This window comes from Chiloscyllium punctatum, chromosome 31 (assembly GCF_047496795.1).
Source record: "Chiloscyllium punctatum isolate Juve2018m chromosome 31, sChiPun1.3, whole genome shotgun sequence".
NCBI lineage: Eukaryota > Metazoa > Chordata > Chondrichthyes > Orectolobiformes > Hemiscylliidae > Chiloscyllium > Chiloscyllium punctatum.
In genome coordinates this window covers 17,302,317-17,320,801 of record NC_092769.1, presented here as the reverse complement: position 1 = coordinate 17,320,801, position 18,485 = coordinate 17,302,317, and the positions used below count along the sequence as shown (strand labels likewise).

The window sequence follows — 18,485 nt, the reverse complement described above, 5'->3', positions numbered from 1 at the left end:
AGCAGGGTCACTCTGCTTTGTGCCCAGAGACAAGGAGGAGTCTAACAGCTGGAGGAGGTTACTGAGGTACAGAGCTTTTTTGTTGTCGTGACGGGAAGGTTACAGAGATCATGAAGGTAGTAGGAGTTCAAAAAAGTCACAAAGACAGGGAGGTTTCTCAGGTCTGGAAAGGACTACACTGACAGGGATGGGTTCAGGAACTGAAGAGTTGTTTTTTTCCAGTAAACAAGAGATGTGACAGAACCCGGGATTAAAGGCAAAGGAAGAAACTTGGAGAGTTTTACTGATATGAGGAGCTTACAGGGATAAGCAGGATTAGAGGGGCTGATAGAGATAGGGGAAGTGGTATCGATGAAACAGACAATGGAGAAACTGACAGACATAGGGAGGGTTCTGTGGAACAGATGAATTTACAGACAAGATGGTGATAATGAAGCCTGAGAATTTTCTCATGTTCCTTGCCCAGCATTGTTCCTACATCATGCCCTCAGGGTCTGAATTAAAGCCCACTAACTCCTCCCTGTGTTGTTTACTGTGAGTGATCTTAGCGGCTGCAGGATTTACTGAAGGGTTCAGATCTCCCTCTCCATCTGTCTCTGGCTGACCAACTGTCTTCAATGTGGTGATGGACGATTCATGAATTGGGAATTCTGCTGAGTCAGGGACATCAGAAATACCTGCAAGAGACAGAGAAGTAGACAGAATGGCAAATTAGATTAATGCAATGAAAGTTCCACGTGGAGAATGGCACTGAGTCCCACAGAGATCTGGAAATACCCAGTCTCCGTCCCTGGCCTGTGCAGTTGCTTCCCTCTGGAGTGGAGAATGCTGTTGGCTCAGGATCTGGAGTAGCTGCAAGAGTGAGAGACACTGATAGAGACTGCAATTAGACCCACACAGTGAGGGATACCACATGGAGAGAGACAGTGATATCAGCAGAGTGCTGGAATGTATCAGGATCACACAATGGTATCATCAGAAGTGGTTCTGACCAGTGAGCACTGCTACCAGTACTCAGGGAGGACTGAGCTATTTTATTGGGATAGGCTCCCCAGGTATCAGGATTATGCAGTGTGCTATAAATGGGCACAGATGAGGAGGGGGACAGGTCTGAGGTGAATGGATATTCCCAAGTCCAAAGAGAAAGGTTGAAATATTAGAACACCATGGAGATGTGGATGAAGACCAACAGAAAGAAACAGTAAGGGACTGAGTTTAATTAAAATATGACATTGTCAAACAGATTTGTGACAGGAAATTATTGGTTAAAATAAAGTAAATGCCATTTCCGCCCCTCACAATTCCTCATACACCACAAGTGACATCACTTCCGCCCCTCACATCATCGCTGATGTCACACACTCAGTGACTTCCACGCCCCCACACTGCCGTGTTTGCCACCACTTCTGCCCCACCAAAGCCACTCACCTGCATTTTGCTGACACCACCCCCAAGTCCCACCGTCACCATCCCTGCCCCCAGTACCCTGAGGGGAACACCACCCCTGCTCATGACTCCATCCCCATTCCCCCTAACAGCACACCCACTCCTGTTCCAGGCGCCGTCGCCTCCCCCAGCTCCACACCTACGCTTGGTCCCAGCTCCCAGTCCTGCCGAGTTTTCACCATTCCCCCTGACCTCCCCCTCACTGAGGACGAATGATCAGTCCTCAGCAAAGGCCTCACCTTTATCCCCCTCCGTCCACACATCAATGAATTTAATACACACCGTGAAATCGAACACTTCTTCCACCACCTCCGCCTCAGAGCTGACTTTTACAATGAAGACTCCCGCCTATTTCCTGAGGACCCCTTTGCCGCCCTCCAATACACTCCATCCACCTGGACACCCCGCGCTGGCCTATTACCTGTCTTCGATTTCTTCATTTCCAACTTCTACCGAGATATTAACCGCCTCAACCTATCTACCCCCTCCCCCACTCCAACCTCTCACCCTCACAACGTGCAGCCCTCCACTTCCTCTGCTCCAATACCGACCTCACCATCAAACCAGCAGATAAAGGGGGTGCAGTGGTAGTCTGGTGCACTGACCTCTACACCGCTGAAGCCATGATGCCAACTCAAAGACACCTCCTCCTACCACCCCCTCGACCATGACCCAACTCCAATCACCAAACCGTCATCTCCCAGACCATACAGAACCTCATCACCTCAGGAGGAGATCTCCCACCCACAGCTTCCAACCTTATTGTCCGGGATCCCACACTGCCCGGTTCTATCTCCTTCCCAAGATCCACAAGCCTGACCACCCTGGCCGACCCATTCTTTCAGCATGCTCCTATTCCATCAAATGCATGTCTACCTACCTCGACATTGTCCTATCCCCCAGTCCAGGAATTACCCACATTCGTTTGAGACACCACTCACACCCTCCACTCCTCCAAGACTTCCGTTTCCCAGGCCCCCAACGCCTCATCTTCACCATGGATATCCAATCCCTCTACACCTCCATCCACCATGACCAGGACCTCCAAGCCCTCCGTTTCTTCATCTCCCGACATCCACAACAGAACCCTTCCAATAATACTCTCATTCGTTTGGCTGAACTTGTCCACACCCTTAACAATTTTTCCTTCAAATTCTCCCACTTGCTCCATACCAAAGGGGTAGCCATGGGCACCCGTATGGGCCCCAGCTATGCCTGTCTCTTTGTTGGCTACGTAGAACAGTCCATCTTCCGTAGTTACAATGGCACCACTCCCCACCTCTTCCTCCGATACATTGATGACTGCATTGGCACCACCTCGTGCTCACTCGAGGAGTTTGAGCAATTCAGCAACTTCACCAACACATTCCACCCTGACCTTAAATTTACCTGGACCATCTCAGACAATTCCTTCCCCTTCCTGGACCTCTCAATCCCCATTAATGACAACCGACTTGACACCGACATTTTTTACAAACCTACCGACTCCCACAGCTACCTAGATTACACATCTTCCCACCCTACCGCCTGCAAAATTCCCAACCCCTATTCCCAATACCTCCACATCCACCGTACATGCTCCCAGGACGGCCAGTTCCACCACAGAACACATCAGATAGCCTCCTTCTTTAGATATCGTAATTTCCCTTCCCACGTGGTAAAAGATGCCCTCCAATGCATCTCGTCTACATCTCACACCTCCGCCCTCAGCCCCCACCCCTCCAACCGTAACAAGGACAGAACACCCCGGTGCTCACCTTCCACCCGACCAACCTTCTCAGAAACCAAATCATCTGCCGACATTTCCACCATCTCCAAACGGACCCCACCACCAGGGATATATTTCCCTCCCCACCCCTTTCCACTTTCCGCAAAGACCATTCCCTCTGTGACTACCTGGTCAGTTCCATGCGCCCCAAAAACCCACCCTCCCTTCCTAGCACCTTCTCCTGCCACTGCAGGAATTGCAAAACCTGCGCCCAGACCTCGCCCCTCACCACCATCCAAGGCCCGAAAGGAGCCTTCCACATCCAATGTTTTACCTGCACATCCACCAATATCATTTATTGTATCCGTTGCTCCCAATGCGGTCTCCTCTACATTGGGGAGACTGAACACCTCCCAGCAGAGCACTTCAGGGAACATCTCTGGTACACCCGCACCAATCAACCCCACCGCCCTGTGACCCAACATTTCAACTCCCCCTTCCACTCTGCCGAGGACATGCAGGTCCTGGGCTTCCTCCACCGCCACTTCCACACCACCCAACGCCTGGAGGAAGAACGCCTCATCTTCCGCCTCAGAACACTTCAACCCCAGGGCATCAATGTGGACTTCACCAGTTTCCTCATTTCCCCTTTCCCCATCTCACCCCACCTCCAGCCTTCCAGCTCAGCCCCGCCCTCATGACCTGTCCTAATGGCCTATCTCCCTTCCCACCTATCCATTCCACCCTCGTCTCTGACCTATCACCCCCATCCACACCCCCATTCACCCATTGTACTCTTTGCTACCTTCCCCCATCCTCCACTCTGACCTATCACCTTCTTTCCCACCCCATTCACCTACTGTACTCTATGCTACTTTCTCCCCATCCCCATCCCTCTCTTATTTATCTCCCCACTCTGCAGGCTCCCGGCCTCTGTTCCTGATGAAGGGCTTTTGCCTGAAACATCGATTTTCCTGCTCCTCGGATGCTGCCTGACCTGCCGTGCTTTTCCAGCACCACTCTAATCTAGACTCTGGTTTCCAGCATCTGCAGTCCATGTTTTTACCTTATTGGAGGAGGAGACTACCGAGATAAGGCATGTTGTAGACAATGAAGCAAGTTACAGCGATGGGGATGGTAGTCTGGAATGCAGCACAATTCAAATATGTGGAGGGACTATCGGGAAAGGAGGAGGTTACAGCGATAGGATCCGTTACTGGATTAAAAATTATCGAAGACACTGGACCACAAGACATGCCATAGATACACTGTTGCAGAGAAGTGAGTTTTAATATAACAGAACTTACATTGCGGTGGTGATTGAACCTGGGGTGTGTGTGTGTACTGTACTCCCCTCCAGCACTGTATCTATGTCATGTTGTGTTAACAGATGTTTGGAGCCCTCTCATTGTTCTTTGCTCTGTGCACTGTGGGTGACCTTACCTCACCACTGGATTTATTGAAGGCTCCAGATCTCCTTTCCCTTTGTCTCTCTCTGGCAGACCAACTGCGTTCAATGAGGTGAGGGACGACCCACCCAGCAGCTGGGAAGGCTATTGATTCAGGAGTTTCCTCAGTACCTACAGGAGACAGAGAAATAGACAGAATGGGAAATTAAACAGATGCAGTGAAGGTTACACATGGAGAATGGCACAGAGTCCCACAGAGATCTGGAAAGTCCCAGATTGCTGGAAGATGTCAGGATCACACAATTGTGTGGGAAGAATGGGTTTAGCTTCATGATGCCCTGGTATCAGTGCTCAGGGATGAGCACCCAGTGAGCAGGTGAAGTAATGGCCTAGTGGTATTATTGCGAGAGAATGTATCCAAAACCTCAGCTAATGTTCAGGGGAGGCAGGATTGAATCCCGCCATCTGAAAAGGAGACATTTGAAATCAATAATTTTAAAAATAATAATTAACAATCCACAAATAAGTATGAAACCATTACTGATGTACAACAAATCCAAACACTTGTCCTTGAGAGAAGGACATCTGCCCATCCTCACGTGGTCTGCACGACATCCCCACAGCAAAGTATTTGCCCCTCAATTACCCTCTGAAATGGCCGAGCAAGCTACTCAGTTCAAGGGCTTCTGGGACTGGGCAATAAAGGCTGGTCAGACAGAGACTCACACATCCCATACCTGATTTTAAAAAAATCTATTAGGATGGTCCCCCTGGAACTGTGCTGGGAGCAGTGTCCTGGCCAATCATGTTGGTAGGTTTATGGACAGGGCATTAAACTGACAGAGAGGATGCCGGGACAGGATTCAAGTGAAAGGATCTTTCCAAAACCACAGAAGAAAGGTGAAGTATGGGAGCAGCATGGGAATGTGACTGAAGACAAGCAGAAAGGAACAGGAGGAGACAGAGTTTAACTAAAATTTTTACGTTGAGGGCGGCACGATGGCACATTGGTTAGCACTGCTGCGTCACAGCACCAGAGACCCGGGCTCAATTCCCGCCTCAGGCAACTGTCTGTGTGGAGTTTGCACATTCTCCCCGTGTCTGTGTGGGTTTCCTCCGGGTGCTCCGGTTTCCTCCCACAGTCCAAAAAGTTGCAGGTTAGGTGAATTAGCCATGGAAAATTGCCCACAGTGTTAGGTGTAGGGGAATGGTCTGGGTGGGCTGCTCTTCGGAGGGTCAGTGTTGACTTATCGGGGCGGCACGGTGGCTCAGAGGTTCTCACTGCTGCCTCACAGCGCCAGAGACCTGGGTTCAATTCCCGCCTCAGGCGACTGACTGTGTGGAGTTTGCACGTTCTCCCCGTGTCTGCGTGGGTTTCCTCCGGGTGCTCCGGTTTCCTCCCACAGTCCAAAGATGTGCAGGTCGGGTGAATTGGCCATGCTAAATTGTCCGTAGTGTTAGGTAAGGGGTAAATGTAAGGGTATGGGTGGGTTGCACTTCGGCGGGTCGGTGTGGACTTGTTGGGCCGAAGGGCCTGTTTCCACACTGTAAGTAATCTCATCTAAAATTGTACATCAGCAAATAGATTTGTGACGGAAAATTGTGGAAGAGAATATATTATGTTTTTTTTTAAACGGACAACGTTGCTGCAATATGGTCGAAGGATTTGTGACACAGAAATAAAAGAGATTTAGACACCAGGGAGACATGGATACAGGGTGAACAAAAATATTCAGTGGTTTGTAATCTTGTGCAAACTCAGGCAAAATGGGCAACGATAACAATAATGGATAACAAAGGCATTACAGAGAAAGCATTTGGCCTCACATCATGAAGTAGAGTCAGTCTGAATGTACATTCTGGCTACTACTTGCCAAGGTCACAAGCAGCAGAACAGTTTTAGCCACTGAACAGCATTCCATTGTTGAGCACTGCATTACACACGAATTCATTGGAATTTTTTTAACAAACACATTGTGATAACTTTGGGAAACTTCAATATTTGTATAATCTGGGACAATCACACAGTCACCATTGATATTGGAAGATGAGTTTGGTTAATTTTTTTTCAGTGTTTCTTTGAAAAACACATTGTGCAACTGTTAAGGGACATAACTATCGCAGAGCGACCATGTAATGAAACTTAGTGAATGAGTAATGTCACCTGCAGAGATCCTTCGGGAAATGTGGTAAAGTGCAGTTAAAATAAATAAAGTTTTAAAGTGATTCACAGAAAGGAAATCTGCAACTAGAAATAAAAATAGACAATTACATGAGTTTGACAGGAGAACTGACCAAGGTAAACGCGGGAAACAGACTGAAATATGTGCCTGTAAATGAACAGTGGAAAATATTTGAAGGGACAATGCAAAATACTCAACAAAAGGACATTCAATTGAAACAATAAAAACCTCAGCAAGAAATTCCCACTGATCCTTTACTCAGGACAAAACGAATCATACTAGATTATGAGGCTGAGAAGATCACCAAAAAGTACTTAAAAGCCTGAAGTGAGAGAGTGTTTTAGGAGTAATTGCAATGGGTCTGCTAGCAGGAGGAGGGCAGTAGGAAGGGGAATCATTGTCAAGGTTTAATGACACGATAGGAACAGGGAGAGATGAATGTGCTGGAGGTGGTGAGAGTGTTACAGAGAGTGGTCAGGGTGTTACAAAGCCAGGACGGATTTCTGCAGCTGGAGGGGTTTGCAGAGGTACGGAGGGACATAGGTATTTTTATTTATTCATTCATGGGATGTGGGTGTCACTGCCTGGAACAACGTTATTTGGCCCCTCTGCTAATTACCTAGAGGGCAGCTCAGAGTAAGCCATATTGCTGTGGGTCTGGAGTCACATGTTGGCCAGACCAGGTTAGAATATTTGATGTCCTTCCCTAAAGGAGGTTAGTGAACTAGATGAGTTCTTCCGATTGATCAACAATGTTTTAATGGTGGCCCCACCAATGTCTTTTACAGCCACAACATGACATCCCAACTCTTACACTTAATGCTCTCCCGAATGAAGGTAACCATCCCAAATGCCTTCTTCACCAGCCTGTCTACCTGGGACACCACATTCAAAGAAATGTGTACCTGGGTCACTGGATCTCTGACTGAAAACACGATCCAGGGCCCGAACAATAACTGTACAAGTCCCACCCTGGTTTGTTCCACCAAAATGGAACACCTCACATTTATCTAATTAAACTCCATCTGCTATTCTTCAGCCCACTATCCCAGCAGTACTGTTCATCCTGTTGTATCACAGATAACATTCTCCACTATCCACTTTACCACCAATTTCAGTGTCACACAAAACAATTACTTACCAGGAAACCAATATTCCCATCCAAACCATTTATCCAAATGACAAACAACAGTGGACCCACTCCACCGCTGGTCACATGTCTCCAGCCAGAAAAAAACAACATGCCTCCCACCACCCTCTGTCTCCTACCATCAAGCAAATTTTGTATCCAGTTCACGAGCTCCTCCTGAAAGCCATATCCTTTGACACTGATCTGAGCTTATTACCCAGTTTACCAGACAGAACACAGAACACAGAACAGTTCAGCCCAAGACCCTTCGGCCATGATTTCATGCCAACCTTTTATCCAACTGTAAGATCAAAATAAACTACATACCCTTCATTTTACTATTATCCATGTGTCTGTCCAAGATTCTATTAAATGTCCCAGATGTGCCTAATTTTACTACCACCATTGGCAGTCCATCCAACCACCTACCATTCTCTATTCTCTTATCCATCCTCCATTCACCTTAAAGTTACGCCCCCTTGTAATAGCCATTTATGCCAAAGGAGGAAAAGTCTCTGACTATTCACTCACTCTGTGCCTCTTATCATCTTGTTCACATCCACAAAGTCGCCCCGCCCCCTTCTTCACTCCAATGAAAAAATCCTTCGCTCCCTCACCTTTTTTTGTAAGAACTGCCCTCCATTACAGGCAGCATCTTGGTAAATCTCCTGTGTACGCTCTCTAAATCGTGCGCATCCTTCCTGTAAACAGGGGACCAGAACTGAACACAATATTCCAAGTGTGGTCTCACCAGGACGCTATAAAGATGCAGTAAAACCTCACGGCTCTTACCGTCAATCCCCTTCTAAGGGGAGCCAACACAACAAGTGCCTTTTTAACAACCCTACCAACGTGCGTGGCGAATTTGAGGGATCTATGCACACTGACCCCATGATCTCTGTCAAGTAATCTACCTTTCACCCTGTATTCTGTATTCAAATTCGACCTTCCAGAATGAATCACTTCACACTTTTCCAGATTGGACTCCATCTGCCACTTCCAGCCCAGCTCTGTGTCCTGTCAATGTCCCATTGCATTCTACAACAGCTCTCCACATTCCCCACCACTCCACCAACCTCCACGTTATTGGCAAACTTACTAACCCACTCTCCAACATCCACATCCAAGTCAGTTACAAAATTCACAGAGAGCAGAGTCCCAGAGCTGATTGTTACAGAACCCCACTGGTCACTGAGCTCCAGGCTCAATACTGTCCATCTGCTGCCACCCTCTGTCTTCTCTGGGCCATCCAATCCTGTATCCAGACAGACAGATTTCCCTGTATCCCAATTTTCCTTCTTTTCTGAATGAGCCATCAACATATTCTGCCATATCCTCAAAGAATTCAATAAGGTTTGTGAGGCATGACCTGACCGCTCACAAACCCATACTGACTGTGGCTAATTTAACTATGGTTTTCCAAGTAGTCGTAAATCCTGTCTTTAGAGTCCTCGCCAATAATCTGCACACCACAGACATTCGACCAAACCTGTAATTCCCAGAATTCTACCTCCGTAATATGGTCCAAACTCTACAAACGTTCTCTCCTCTCCCATGCTCCCCAGAATGACACTGGAGGGTGGAGGGAGTTACAGAGATAGGGAGGGATATCAGGACACGAGGATTTTGCAGATATTAGGAGGTTTGCAGTGCCAAAAGGAGGCTTCAGTAATTGTGAGGTTTCATGGTGATGAAGGCATTTGAGGAGGGAGGGAGGGAGGGAGGATTGTAGGGAAATGAGCGGTTTCACAGTTTAGGTGTTTTGTTAGGACTGCAAAATGTTACGGAGTTGGGGAGGTTTAAGAGATTGTTACACAAACATGGTTTTGGTTGCAATGCAGGAAGAGGATTCAGGAAGCTGGAGAGTATGGGGTCTGAACGGGGTTACACAAATGGGAAGAGTTGTCAGAGGTGGAGGTGTTTACAGAGACAGCAATGGCCTGATCTGGAGCAGAGGACCCAGATTGGGAGGGATGTGGGGACTGGAGTTGGTTTCACAGGGAAAGAGGACCAGAGACCCACAGGAGGTTACAGAAATGTGGAGAGCTATAGGGCTGACAGGGGTTCATGGAGTTGGGAATGTTGGGAGGGATAGAGAAGTTTACAGGGATAAGAATGTTTGTAGGCCAGGGCTGAATCACAGACAGGGACTGTTTTAACGAGCTGAGCAGATTACAGAGATAAAGATATTTGTATCGACTGGAAGAACAAACAGAGATATGCAGGGTATCGTGACTAACGATGTTTATAGACATAGGAAGGATTAGGTTCTGGGGGTTATGGAGGCTGTGGAATCTGGATTTCTTTTCAGAGACTGGGATAGCAATTTTGGTCAGAAACAGTTTCACAGATAAGGGAGCATAGCACAAACAGGAGGAAGTTGTAGAGGAAGGTGACGTTTAAACAGACAGTGATGTTAGAGCTGGACAAGGTTATGGAGATGGGTAGATGGTGGACACACAGGAGGAGCTTACATTGACATGGGGGTGATAGTGACAGGAGGGTGTTAAATAGATAGTGCATTTTGTAGGGACCGGATTGGGAGAGGCACAGGCATGGAGTGAGTTCGACAGATCAGGATTACTGGAGAGACCTGAGAGGATTACACTGATAGGGATGGTGGTCGGGTCTCCACAGGCTGTTGGTGTTTAGGGACTGGAAGAGATTTGGTAGATAGGGAGGGATGTAAGAGCTGCAGGAGCTTATGGAGAGTTGGAGCAACTGCAGAAGTAGGTTTCTCAGACAGGAGTAGGTTATAGATAGTAAGGATTGTGTGGTCTGAGTAAGTCAAAAAGAGGAGAGTTTTCTCGTCTGGAAGAGGTTACACTGACAGGGACAGTTGAAGAGACTGAAGCAAAAATGCATGGAGAAGGTTACACAGATCGGGAGGAGAGTAGGGGCTGAAGGTGAATACACAGACATGGAGAGTTGTATTGTTAGACGGAGCTGAGAGGGATAGGGTCCGGTGTAGGGATTTACACAGATCGAGAAGGTTGTGTGTTTTGGAGAAGGTTATACTGATACAGACAGTGTTAGGGAGTGTTTAGTGGACTACAGAGGAGCTCAGAGAGAATGTATTATGGGGAGTGGAGGAGATTACAGACACAGGGATGGCTGTCGGGTTGAAAAGAGCTTCTCCAGATCCTCATTGCTGTAAGGCTGGAGGGAGATTATAACAGCGAGTTGTTGCCAAGACTTCATTACTTCACTGATATAGAGCAGGTCTCAGCATGTAACTGTCAAAGGGAAGTTGAGACAGTCCAGATGAGTTTTCAGAGATACAAATGTTTATGGGAGTTTCAAGAGGGAACAATGATTGGGAGTGCTGTACCAAATGGGAATAGTTATAGGGAGGGTTCTAAAAGCAGGAAGAGGTGACAGACATATCGATCTTTGTAAGGACTGGAGAAGGTTACATCACCAAGGAGTGTTTTAGAGTCTGGAGGAGATTACTGTGTTGAGGAGAATATTGGGGATAAGGCAAGGTGTAAGAGACGGGGATGGTTGACAGTGCTGGACGATAACCTGAATAGAATCGCCATCGTGTGCAACCAGGCCATTCGGCCCAACCAGTCCATTCCAAAACTCTGAAGAGCATCCTACCCAGACCCACCCCTCTACCTATACATTAAACCCTGAATTTCTCGTGGTGAACTTATTTAAACCACACATTCCTGAATACCACAATCAATTTATGATGGCCAATACACTGAAGGTGCAAATTTTGGACACACACACACAGTGAGGGAATACACGCAGACACACAGTGAGGGAGGGACACATACGCAAATCGAGGGAGGGACACACACACACACACGAAGCGAGGGAGGGACACACGCACACAACGAGGGAGGGACACACACACAGCGAGAGAGGGACACACATACACAGCGAGGGAGGGACGCACATACACAGCGAGGGAGGGACACATACACAGCGAGGAAGGGACACACATACACAGCGAGGAAGGGACACACATACACAGCAAGGAAGGGACACGCGCACACACACAGCGAGGGAGGGACAGGCGCACACACACAGCGAGGGAGGGACACGCACACACATAGAGCGAGGGAGGGACACGCACACACACAGAGCGAGGGAGGGACATGCACATACACACACACACACACACACACACACACACACACACACACACACAGCGAGGGAGGGACATGCACACACACAGCAGGAAAGAGACACGCACACACACAGCAAGTGAGGGACACACACAGACATGCAGCGAAGGGACACACACACACACACACTCACAGACAGTGAGGGAAGGACATGCACACACAGCGAGGGAGGGACACGCTGAGACACGCAGTGAGGGAGGGGACATGCACATACACAGCGTGGGAGGGACACGCACACAGCGAGGGAGATACACACACACACTCACACACAGCGAGGGAGGGACACGCACAGACACGCAGTGAAGGGAAACACACACAGATACACAGACAGAGAGGGAAGGACATGCACACACAGCGAGGGAGGGACACGCTGAGACACGCAGTGAGGGAGCGACACGCACACACACAGCGAGGGAGGGACACGCTGAAACACGCAGTGAGTGAGCGACACGCACACACACAGCGAGGGAGGGACACGCACACACACAGCGAGGGAGGGACACGCACACACACAGCGAGGGGGAAGGCATGTGCACGCAAATTGAGAGGGGGCACACACACACAAAGCGAGGGAGGGACACGCAAACAGACACACAGTGAGGGGAATACAGACAGACACACTGCGAGGGACAGGAACACACACACACACACACACACACACAGCGAGGGAGGGACGCGCACATACACACAGCGGGGGACGGGGACACACACACGTAAAGCGAAGGAGGGACACGCACACATACACACAAACACAGAGCAAGGGAGAGACGCCCACACACAGCGAGGTAGGGACAAACACACACTCTTATAGTGAGGGGAATACACGCAGACACACAGCGAGGGAGGTACACGCACATACACTGCAAGGAGGGACACGCACACACCGCGAAGGAGGGACAAGCTCACACATGTCGAGGGGGAGGGCATGTGGACAGAAATTGAGAGGGGGCACGCACACACACAGCGAGGGAGGGACACGCACACACAGCGAGGGGGGATGCGCACACACAATGAGGGGATATACACAAAGAGCAATGGAGGGACACATACACACACAAACACACACAAACAAAGAGCGAGGGAGTGACACACGCACACAGAGCAAGAGGGACACACACACACAAAGCGAGGGTGGGATACGCACATACACTCCTAGAGGGACACACATTCTCACAGCAAGTGGGGGGCACACACACAGTGAGGGAGGGACATGTGCAAGCACAGAAACACAGAAACATGCAGCGAGGGAGGAACTCGCGCACAGAAACACGCACACACAGAGCAAGAGAGGAACACTCGCAAACACACAAGCGAGGGGGGAGGCACACGCACACACACAGCGAGGGAGGGACACGCACGCACACACAGCGAGGGTGAGACACATGCACACACAGCGAGGGAGGTCCACACATACACACACACACACAAACAGAGCAAGAGAGGGACACTCACAAACACAGCGAGGGGGAGACACATGCACACACAAGAGGGAAGGCCACACACACACGTGCACATCTAGAGGGACACACACACACACACAGAGCAAGAGAGGGACACGCACACACACAGCCAGGGAGAGGCATGCACACACAGCGAGGGAGGGTCACACACAAACACACACACACACAGAGCAAGAGAGGGACACACACACACACACAGCGAGGGGGAGACACATGCACACAGCGACGGAGGGCCATGCACAGCAAGAGGGACAAACACACACACACACACACAGCAAAGGGGGGGATCTCACACATACACAGCGAGGGAGGGACACGCACACACACACAACAGCAAGGGGGACACGCACACTCACAGCAGGGGAGGAGACACACTTACACACACACACAGCGAGGGAGGGACACGCAGTGAAGGGGGGGAATAACAAACACATATAGTGAGGATATGACACGTACACACACACACACGGCGAGGGAGGGATATGCACACACACAGCGAGGGAGGGACACCCACACACAGGGAAGGAGGGACAAGTAGACACACGGCGAGGGGGAGGGCAAGTGCACAGAAATTGAGAGGGTGCACGCACACACAGCGACTGGGGATACGCACAGGCACAGCGAGGGAGGGATACGCGCACACACAGCAAGGGGGGACATGCACTCACACACCGAGGGGAGATGCGCACATACAGTGAGGGGGATATACACAAAGAGCAAGGGTGGGACACACACACAGCAAGAGGGACACACACACACATACACAGAGCAAGGGGGGAAAGTCACACATACACACACACACACATCCAGGGAGGGACATGCACACACAGCGAGGGAGGGACACACACAAACACACACACACAGAGCTAGGGAGGGAAGGACATGCACAAACAGTGTGGGAGGGACAGGCACACACAGCGAGGGACAGACATACACATACACAGCGAGGGAGACACACACACACACACACACACACACACGGAAGGAGGAACAAGCACACACATGACGAGGGGGAGGAAATGTGCTGAGAAAGTGAGAGGGGGCACGCACACACAGTGAGAGGGGACACACACTGACACGGCGAGGGAGGGACACAGGCACACACAGCAAGGGGGGACATGCACTCACACAGTGAGTGGGATATACACAAAGAGCAAGGGAGGGACACACATACACACAAACACACACAGAGCAAGGGGGAAAAGTCACACATACACAGCGAGGGAGGGACACGCACATACACAGCAATGGGGACACACACACACACACACACACACACACACACACACACAGAGCGAGGGAGGGACACACACACACTCACACACACAGCGAGCGAGGGACACACAAACAGCGAGGGAGTGAAACGTACACATACAGTGAGAGAGTGACACACACACACAAACACACACACAGTGAGGCAGGGAAGGACACGCACACACATAGAGCAAGTGAGGGACACACACTCACAGCAAGAGAGGGACACGCACACACACAGCGAGGGGGGAGACACATGCTCACTCAACAAGGGAGGGCCAAGCACACACTCGCACAGCAAGAGGGACACACACACACACACACACACACACACACACACACACACACACACAGAGCAAGCGTGGAAAGTCATACATACACAGCGAGGGAGGGACACGCACATACACAGAGCGAGAGAGGGACACACACACACGCACAGAGTGAGGGAGGACGTACACACACAGTGAGGGAGGGACACTCAGCGAAGGGACACACACACAGGCACAGTGAGGGAAAGACATGCATGCGCACATACACAGAGAGAGTGAGGGACACACACAGAGCGAGGGACGGGGACACACACACACGCAATGTGAAGGAGTGACATGCAAACACACACAGTGAGAGGGGGATACACGCAGAAACACAGTGAGGCAGGGACACACAAACACAGACACACACAGAGCAAGAGAGGGACACTCGCAAACACAGCGAGGGGGAGACACATGCACACACACGCACAGCAAGAGGTACACATACACATACACACACAGAGCAAGAGAGGGACACGCACGCACACACACAACCAGGGAGGGATATGCACACACAGCAAGGGAGGGTCACACACAAACACACACACACACACACACACACACACACACACACACACACACAGAGGGAGGGACACGCACATACACACATATATACACACAGCGAGGGAGAGACACGCGCACACACAGCGAGTGAGGGACACGCAGTGAAGGGGTGACACAAGAACACATACTGTGAGGATGTTACACGTACACACACACACAGCGAGGAAGAGATACACACACACACAGCGAGAGAGGGACGTGCTGAGACATGCAGCGAGGGTGGGACACACACACAGGGAAGGAGGGACAAGCACACACACGGCGAGGGGGAGGAAATGTGCACAGAAAGTGAGGGGACACGCACACACAGTGAGTGGGACAGGCACTGACACGGGAGGGAGGGACACAATCACACAGAGCAAGGGGGGACATGCACTCACACAGCGAGGGGAATATACACAAAGAGCAAGGGAGGGACACACACACACACACACACACACACAAACTCACACAGCGTGCGAGTGACGCACAGGCACAGTGAGGAATTGACACGCATGCATACACACACACACACACACACACACACACACACAGAGGGAGGGACACTCACATACACTGCAAAAGGGACACACATACTCACAGCAAGAGGGGGACACACACAGTGAGAGTGGGACACACACACACAGACGGAGGGAAGGACATGCACACACACAGCGAGGGAGGGATATACACCAACACACAGAGCGAGAGACGGACACGCACATAAACAGCAAGGGAGGGACACGCGCACACACAGGGAAGGAGGGACAAGCAGACATACGGTGAGGGGGATGGCATGTGCACAGAAATTGAGAGGGGGCACATACACACAGCGAGACGGGACACACGCACACACAGCAAGGGGGGACAGGCACTCACACAGCGAGGGGCGATGCGGACACACAATGGTGGGGATATGCACAAAGAACAAGGGAGGGATACACACTCAAAGCGAGGAAGTGACACACGCACACACAGCAAGAGGCACACTCACACACGCACAAAGCAAGGGAGGGACACGCGCATAGACACACAGCAAGGAAGGGGCACACACACACACACATACGCAGCAAGGGAAGGACACTCACATACACTGTAAACGGGTCACACATACTCACAGCAAGAGGGGACACGTACACACAGAGAGGGATGGACACGCTCATGCCCAAGCACACAAACACAGACACACAGCGAGAGAGGGGCACGCACACACACAGCCAGTGAGAGAAATGGACACACACACACACACACACACACACACACACAGAGCAAGAGAGGGTCACGCACACACACAGTGAGGAGGAGACTCATGCACACACAGCGAGGGAGGGCCACACACACACATGCAGAGCAAGAGGGAGACACACACAGACAAAGGGAGTAACTCACACATACACAGCAAGGGAGGGACACACACACACACACACACACACACACACACACACACACACACAGTGAGGAGGGACACACACACACACACACACAAACACACACAGTGAGGAGGGACACACACACACACACAGTGAGGAGGGACAGACACACACACACACACACACACACACACACAGTGAGGAGGGACACACACACACACACAGTGAGGAGGGACAGACACACACACACACACACACACAGTGAGGAGGGACACACACACACACACACACACACAGTGAGGAGGGACACACACACACACACACACACACAGTGAGGAGGGGGACACACACACACACACACACACACACACAGTGAGGAGGGACACACACACACACACCCACACACACCCACAGTGAAGAGGGACACACACACACACACAGTGAGGAGGGACAGACACACACACACACACACACACACACACACACACACACACACACACACACAGTGAGGAGGGACACACACACACACACACACACACACACAGTGAGGAGGGACAGACAGACACACACACACACACACAGTGAGGAGGGACAGACAGACACACAAACACACACACACAGTGAGGAGGGACACACACACACACACACACACAGTGAGGAGGGACACACACACACACACACACACACACACACACACACACAGTGAGGAGGGACACACACACACACACACACAGTGAGGAGGGACACACACACACACACACACAGTGAGGAGGGACACGCACACACACACAGTGAGGAGGGACAGACACACACACACACACACACACACACACAGTGAGGAGGGACACACACACACACACACGCAGTGAGGAGGGACAGACACACACACACACACACACACACACACACAGTGAGGAGGGACAGAGACACACACACACACACACACACAGTGAGGAGGGACAGACACACACACACACACACACAGTGAGGAGGGACACACACACACACACACACAGTGAGGAGGGACAGACACACACACACACACACACAGTGAGGAGGGACAGACACACACACACACACACACAGTGAGGAGGGACAGACACACACACACACACGCACAGTGAGGAGGGAGGGACAGACACACACACACACACACACACACACAGTGAGGAGGGACAGACACACACACACACACACACAGTGCGGAGGGACAGACACACACACACACACACACAGTGAGGAGGGACAGACACACACACACACACGCACAGTGAGGAGGGAGGGACAGACACACACACACACACACACACAGTGAGGAGGGATAGACACACACACACACACACACACACACACAGTGAGGAGGGACACACACACACACAGTGAGGAGGGACAGACACACACACACACACTCACACACACAGTGAGGAGGGACAGACACACACACACACACACACACACAGTGAGGAGGGACAGACACACACACACACACACACACACACACAGTGAGGAGGGACACGCACACACACACACACA

General features: G+C 50.6%; 1 long non-coding RNA gene across 1 annotated transcript in view; it reads right to left on the bottom strand.

The window, feature by feature from the left end:
- Positions 1–408: 408 nt before the first annotated feature.
- Positions 409–18,485, bottom strand: part of LOC140456804 (uncharacterized) — an 84,691-nt gene continuing 66,614 nt past the window's right edge. The window contains exons 3-4 of the long non-coding RNA XR_011953140.1: positions 4,598–4,734; positions 409–677 (exon numbers count right to left, since the gene is read on the bottom strand). This is a non-coding gene — a long non-coding RNA (uncharacterized lncRNA). The remainder of the gene's footprint in view (positions 678–4,597; positions 4,735–18,485) is intronic.